Source organism: Patagioenas fasciata, chromosome 20, assembly GCF_037038585.1.
Source record: "Patagioenas fasciata isolate bPatFas1 chromosome 20, bPatFas1.hap1, whole genome shotgun sequence".
NCBI lineage: Eukaryota > Metazoa > Chordata > Aves > Columbiformes > Columbidae > Patagioenas > Patagioenas fasciata.
The window spans coordinates 11046530-11054046 of NC_092539.1; positions in this window are offsets into that span (position 1 = coordinate 11046530).

Genomic DNA, 7517 nt, shown 5'->3' on the forward strand with positions numbered 1-7517 from the left:
ACGTGGCGCTCGAGCTGCCGAGGAGCAGGAAAGTCCATCAGCTCCTGTTGGGAAAGGAGACCCTGAGCTTTCCAAGCCCTGGCAGCGGGTGACGTGCTGACGTTGCTCAGCGTCCCTGTGCTGCCGAAGGGGGAAAAGGTGCCTGATATTTGAAATGCGTTGTGCCCATTTTCCTCGGTGCCGTTCGGTTACTGTCACCTCAGGGAGCCGTGGTGCTGTGTCCCACGCAGGCCGGGTGCTCCTGCGGACACACTGTGAAGCTGGGGGAGCTCCAGAGGCCACTTCTTGGCACAGGACACATGGGGCAGTGTCCTGTGTGTGGTTTCACCACTGCTCTGTCCTGCAGGGCCCGTATGAGGCTCGACTGCTTGGCTTGAGATGGAACACAAGGTAGCGAGAGCACTCATTCCAACAGATCACAGAAGACCATCTTTAAGATAAGCACACAGAGAACCCACGTTCTGTGTTCTCCTCTTTCCTTGGGTACCTAAAATCCCGTTTTCTTGTCCACCGGTTGGGCTGGGAAGCTGTCTGAGAGCTGTCTGCTGCCAGATGCTCTTTTTTTCATCCTGACACAGTTGTTTTTCTCTTCACTTGATAAAGTTAAAATAAACAGTCTCTGGGGTGAATTACAGGCGTCAGAATTGGATTGGCATACAAACTGTAGAGCAGTTGGTGGCTGGGAGTCTGGGGAAAAAGAAACAGCAGGTTTTAGCTAGAGGGGACAACAGCTTTATTTCCCTCTTGGTCCTTGACAACTAAGCAGATGTCCTACAATTATTGTTTTACCTTCTAGTAATATAGTGTTTTTTCCTGTCCTCCCAGGTATGCGACTGGCTCTTTTGCAGATGTGCGAGTGCATCTCTCCCCTAGTTCAAATCCATCTCCGTGCACCACTAGCTCCATCTATTGCCCGTTAATGGTTGGCTGAGATTCAGAGGAGCGCTTGCCCAACCTGGGACAATGAGCTGTGCTGAAGCCTGAAGAATGCAAACTTTCCTCTTTATTTTTCTAAAGCAGTCCTAAAGTCTGTTTCTAGCCTTAACAAAGCTGCAATCCAGGTTTATCATCCTACAAGGCATCTGACAGGGAAGCTAAATAGCATTCCAGACACATTTTTGAGAACTTACTTGGGACACAAGGAATGTTCATGTTTTTCTCAGCAGGTGGGCGTTCAAGCTGAAGCCTGTGTCTTTACAGTCTGTGTGTGCCTGCAATGTATAAATTCCCAGGTATTTTAGTGTCTGCATTTACACCGTGCCTGGTTTCCCAGGTTTGTGTTCAGTGCCTGTGTTGTGTGTGAGCACCAAATGACATCTTAAATTCTTGACCTTATTGAAAGAGATGTTGGGTAACTTGGAACATTTAACAAAGTCTTCAGTACAGTTTCAGTCTGCACAGCTTGCACCTGCTCTTGCAGTGTGCAAGACAAACATGCTGTTTCTTCAGGGTAACAAGTGTAAATCATGAGTCAATTTTCTGCTCTCTAGAAGTAGAGTTGCAAAAAGTGAAGCCATAGCAGATGAGGATTTTGATCCTATAGAGGCAGGACTGGTTTTGTGTAATGGGAAGGAGTGATGGGCAGAGGGTTTCCATTGTTCCAGCACGGTCTGGTGAAATAACTCAGCACCTGTTGGGTGGAGGTTTCCAAAGGACAGACAGCCAACCCTGACAGCCGCCGACAGCCACACGCACCGCGCTGGTCCCCAGCTCTGTCTGGTGAGAGGATCCCAGTACAGCACTGGTGGCGTGTGCTGCCCAGTAGCTTGTGGCTGCCGGACTGGCGCCTACGACTGTTCAAAGTGAAAGGTGACAGGTCACCCCGGCACGTGTGTGTGAAACCACGGGCAGCTGGAGAAACCCAAGCAACACTTTCTCGTGCTGTGAGCAGCTGCGCTGGTGTCTCTGCTGCGTGAAGTCCAGGCAACGGAGCGGCTGCGGGCCCTGCGCTCCACGTCTGTCTGCAGAGCTCGTGGGAGAACATTCCGGAGCCTGCACCGCCCAGCGCTGCGCAGGACTGCTTTGCATTAGCGCTGGCCGGAGGCAACGCAAATCATCCGGCAGCTGAAAGCACATATTGCAGCGGCGCCCGAGCCCTGGCTGTGGCTGCGTCCTGTGCGTATTCCAACAGACTCCCTGGATCCCAAAGTAGCCGGCAGCTCCCGTAACGTCCCAAGGTGAACTTGTGTTAGGAGCGCAGCCAGGCAGAGATAATCACTGAGCTGGAGAATAAATGCACCATGTGTCTCTCCTGCTCAAAACCACTCTAATTTCAAACATCTTGCCTCAACAACGATCTGTTAACAAACTGCAGGCCAAGAATCTGTCAGAAGAATTTAAATACAATTCTGGCGAGATCAGAACTAGATAGACTAAAACTTTATCAACCTGTGACTAAAACGAAGCTAATGGAGTAAGTGCTTACCCAGAAGATGATCTCTTCAGGATCTTTGTTGTGCAACTGTTACAAAGGCAGAAGATGGATTTGAGGTCTTGAAACTCAGTGCAGGAAATAGAGAATTGACCTGAGTGCAAGACGGTGTCTTCATTACTTTGGAAATGGGAAGAAGAGGTTGAAGCTGGGAGCAGACAAGCGTTGCAGTCGAGGGGACGATGCACTGAAATGGGAAGCAAGTTCCCAGGAGTTTCTGAGACAATCATTTTCTGAACAGTGAAAAGGAGCAGGCAGGCGTAAGAAAAAGGCATCTCCCTCCAAGGCAGGGGACAAATGGAGCGCTCGAGGAGCCCTTCGCTTGCTTTCAGCTAAATGCTATACGATGCCAGAAACTCGAGAAAGTCCAGTGCTGATCTTACATTATTTTCTCCCATTATGATACTCAGATCATTATGCTACTGTCTATCACTTGTCAATACCGTTTAGAAGTGCCTGAATTTCTGGTGGTCTGCTGACAATTGTAGAAGTCCTTCTGTTAGTAGTGTTGGAGTAAGTTTTCAGCTTTATTTAGGTTCTGGCAGAACAAGCTGGCAGCACTACACGAGTTGGAAAAGGAGGAAGAGAGTTTCAGGTACCAAGAGGTCTCTGTGCCGCTCCCCGAGATGCTGCTGCGTGTCGTTAAAAGGGATGCGAAGTGGGGAGTCTCCATCTGGACTGTGAATGTGTATTGGAGTTGACCGAACATGCCTGCAGAGGCACAGCCATTATAAAGACAAGGTAAACTTCCCAAAATAGGTGTTGGTAACCTCTAAGTGTTCACATTGCAGAACACGTTTGGAGCAGCAGGCCGAGGCTGTCTATGTATTGTATTACAGCTGTGACCTGCCGGTGCAGGCACGAGTCTCCAGCACCGGTGACCGGATGCACGCATTGATGCTGCACAGTGCGGGAGAGCAGAAATAAGGGGAAGCTTCGTGGTTGCCTGTGCTGGTCTGACTGAAACCCTGCTCCAGACCCACGGGGGCACCCAGGGCTCAGCCAGACACAACGCGCTGCCTCCTTCTCAGCATCTGTGTTCCTGGGGTTAATGTGGAACTGCTTATGCCGGTTGTTTGTAAACCTTCCCTCCTGTCTTGTGACTGATGTGATTAAATCCAGTAAAGAGATGGTTTCTCCATTGCCAGGTTCCTGCAGCGAGAACTTGGGCCATCTGCTTAATGGTCTGTTGCGTTTCCGGTGGCACGGCGCTGGCTGGGGCTCTGGTGTTGTGCAACAGTCACGTATGGAAAGCTTTACCCTTTAATGTGGAAAATGGGAAAGACAGATGCAATCTGAGTCTGATATTGTTCCTGTTCTTCTTCCTCTCGTCTCCCAGGAGCTCTCTTGCTGCTGCCGTTCCTGACTCCATCTGAGCGCCAGAGCCCCTCTCCTTACCTGGTGGCGCAGTCGCTGTCCCGGAGCGAGCCCGCTGCCGCGGCACCGTCACTCGGCTCTCCCGACGATACAAACCAGCCCTCCGGGATGTCTGTCTGTCTTAGCCCACGCATATCCAGTAGCCCCGTTGCTTCAGAATGCACCCCACACAAATAACAGTTTGCCAACTTTTTGCTGGCTGTGATTACAGGTTATAGTGGATCTGCAGTGGGTGTCTGCTTAAACCAGCAAAACACCTTTATTAGAAAACTATGGAAAAAGGATACCAGAGAGATTTATTGTTTCACAGAGAATCAGAACCAAAAGCCCTGTCTTGCTGGTAGGAGGATGGGAGATTTAGGAATAGTTGGTAGCTTGAGAAAACAAAACAAAACAAAACAATGATAGATGAATAATAAAGGCAGGTCCTATTTTTTTTTCTGTTAAAAGTTTCTAGGCTACAGAGATTTGTTATAAATGATGGCACTAAATAACCAGCCGTGCCCAGGCTCCCCTGAAAGGCGCTCTAATATCAGCAGCTGATGCCCAACTGCGCAGGGACACAATTGGGTCTGGTCCTCCAGACAATACACCTGTCACTGGGAACAGAAAGCTGGCAATTAGCAGGGGAGGCTCTGTGTCGCGCTTTCATCCCAGACAATAAGAAGGGCCTGGAAAAGTGAGATTAAGGCTGGCATGTCCACAAGAGGTTGTTGAAACAAACCCTACCGAGACTTGGGGCCATTTAAGAAACAAAAATGACAAAACCTTGGTTAAATCTGACTCCACAGACAAGTCTAGGAAGCAAAATAGCACTGGGAAAGGATCATTTGCCTTAGAAATATAAGCCTGGGGTTGCAGAGGAAGGACTTCCTCCTCGGGTGAGTTGTCTTGCAGCTGTCAGTGACGTGCCGCAGGAAGGGAGCACCCGTGGGTGCTGCGCAGGAAGGGAGCACCCGTGGGTGCTGCGCACGAAGCTGCAGCGGGACTTGTGCGTTGCTCAGACAGGACTAGCACTAAGCACCAGATTTTTCTACCCAGCTAATGCAAGTTCTACACCCTGGGCAATACTCCGTACTTGGCACTCTGAATGTTTAAAAGTCTCCCAAATTATTGGCACTATAAGGGCCCTGGAAGCAAAGCAGCAACAGAAGTAGTCTCAGCCGCTCCTTATGAACTGGAAGGGAAGCAGCTGTCCCCTCAGCCATTTTAGAGTGCGCTATTAGAATTAACTACAATGATCAGCAAGTTTCAAACTTTTTCTTCTGCTGGTGCAGGGGTTCTTCCAACGTGCAGGCAGCAGGAAAGCCACAGAGGTCAATTAGGAAGATCTTTTCCTTGCTACCAGTTCCATCTCCCCAGGCCTATAACTTCCGATTGCTCTATGCCACACAGCAATGTCTGCTGTGGTTCTTCAGGGATAGATCTCAAACAGTGCTTTCAGCAGTGCCCAAAATAGGAGACACGGGTATCCAGTGCAGAGCTCTTGCACAGGCTGTGTTTGCAGGCAGCTGTGTGACCCGCGTTGCAGCTCGCAGGGCACGGTGGGGCGAGGACCGCGGGGTGAATTGCACACTTCGCTGCGCAGGGAGGTGACCGGTGCAGACGGGCTCTGGAGACCTGCACGTCCCCTTGGGGAGCTGTTGCTCTTCCTGCTTGTGAACTCCTGTCCTTTCCCCTCAGTTTCCCCATGGACATAGCCCTGCCGTACCTGACTCTTGATGGGAAGCTTGAAGCATCAGGAAGCTGGGTCAGCCCTGATGTGACAGACATGGAAGGAGAGGGTGAGGGGAAATCGATTGAACCAGACAAATAACGGGATCGCCAAACATGCAGGTGTCTGGCCATAAAAGCAATTCAGCATAGACCTTTCATGTGCAGAATAAGTACGCTTGTTTGGAAACCTGAAGAATGAGCTTGAACACGTGTCCTCCTGTCTCTCTCCTGCAGAGCTGTGAATGTGAAATTGCATCCACAATCCAAAGTCCAAAGAGCAACTTGTGCAGGTGACGGCTGCTGCCAGCCAGCCTGGCCCGGCCGTGTTGCTGCGGAGCTCCGGACCAGTCTTCTGGGTAACGCGAGCGAGGAGGTCAGGGGGCGATGCTGGGGCTTCTACAGAGGAGGTAGAAGAGTTGTCCAGATTTTTCCAGGCACCTCTGATAGCTCGATCCATCATGCAGTGATGATGTGTGTTAACAGCTTCCTTGGAGTGACAGACATGGGATGTCCTGTACTGACATCTCCGTGTCAGCCGGAACAGCGGGAAGTTGTGCCACAACCGGATCACTGCAATGCCGTGTTAATTGCTTCCCAAATACTGATGAATCTTCTTTCGGGAGAGCTGACCAGGAGGTCCTGCCGGAGCAGGAGCCAGCAGCCTGTCAGCCAGCGGGGGCTCAGGACAGCGCGCTTCCATTTCCACGCAGGAATCTCGGTAGGGGACGAGGGAGAGGAGCTTCAGCATGGAAGTGGCTGTTCCAGAGATGTGTTAAATATACGGGCTGAGCACACGCTCAGAAATCCATTAGTCCTGTTCCTGTTTCAGTGGTAGACCGTCCATTCTCAGCCTTAAGTTTCCCACAGAGGGTCATTTTTTTGCAGTCAAAAATGGGAAAAAAAGAGAGGTTGGAGTGAAATAACATCTACAGCTGGGCTAGGGAAATGTTAATTTGAAGGATAACTCTGCAAGGGACAGGCAACACAACCTGGTGATCTCTGACACACACGGCGCTTTGTTCCATTTCTCAGTGTATCTTGCTTAGACACATGGCTTTCTACTCCACTTGGCAAATATTTGATTTATAAAGATTAACATGTTGCTAGCCCATGTGCTGGGAAGATCTTCCAAGGGTTGTGTGAAAGATGTGCCTGGAGGGTGGCAGGTCGGGGTTTACTCACTGGTGAGGATAACGCTGCTTAAAATGCACCTGAGCTGATTTTTTAAATTGACTGCATGTAAACAGAATGGCAACCTATTTAAAAATAAGCTAACCCAGAGTGACAGCATCACCCAAACTGCATAACACAATTTGCCCTTTGTTCAGCTGCTTATTAGAGAGATTTACAGGCGTTAAAAGTACATTGGGATTTCACCATCTAGCTGTCCCGGGGTCACACGTCTGCTTGCTAAGGTCCTCTTGCACTGGATGGACATCTCTTAACTCTGGGAACTCTGTTGTTTCTGGTTTGGTTTGAGGTGTGTGGATGGAGGCTGACCCAGGGCTGCGGGTGCCCTCAGGAGGCAGCTGCGCTCCTGCCAGGGCCTCCAGGGCAGCCCTCAATGCCACCCAAAGCATCCACTCTTATCTGAAAGCCCAGCGTGTGGTTATGAAGTTAGTTCAAATTTAAATCCAAAGAACTCGTGTAGGTGAGGTCAGAGATGCCGGCAGCATCCAGTGGGCACAGGAAACTTGTCTTCACCTCTCTGCATGTGCACAGAGGACAGTTAATTTGTATGGCTATAGGAAAGAGGAGTGATGCTGGAGGCTGTGGGCTGGATTCTGTTTCTAGTGCTACCAGAAAACTGCATTTAGTGCTGTTACAAAAGGTGTTTAATTCTAAGATATGGGCATAAATAAAATAGTTTACTATCTGCTGGGGAACTCTAACTCTTATTAAACTGAATACAGCTGTAAGTTTGAAAAACACTTTGCACTTTTCCTCAAAGATCTTTGGTGTAAGCTTGGGCTCCACCTCATACCCTTTGCTC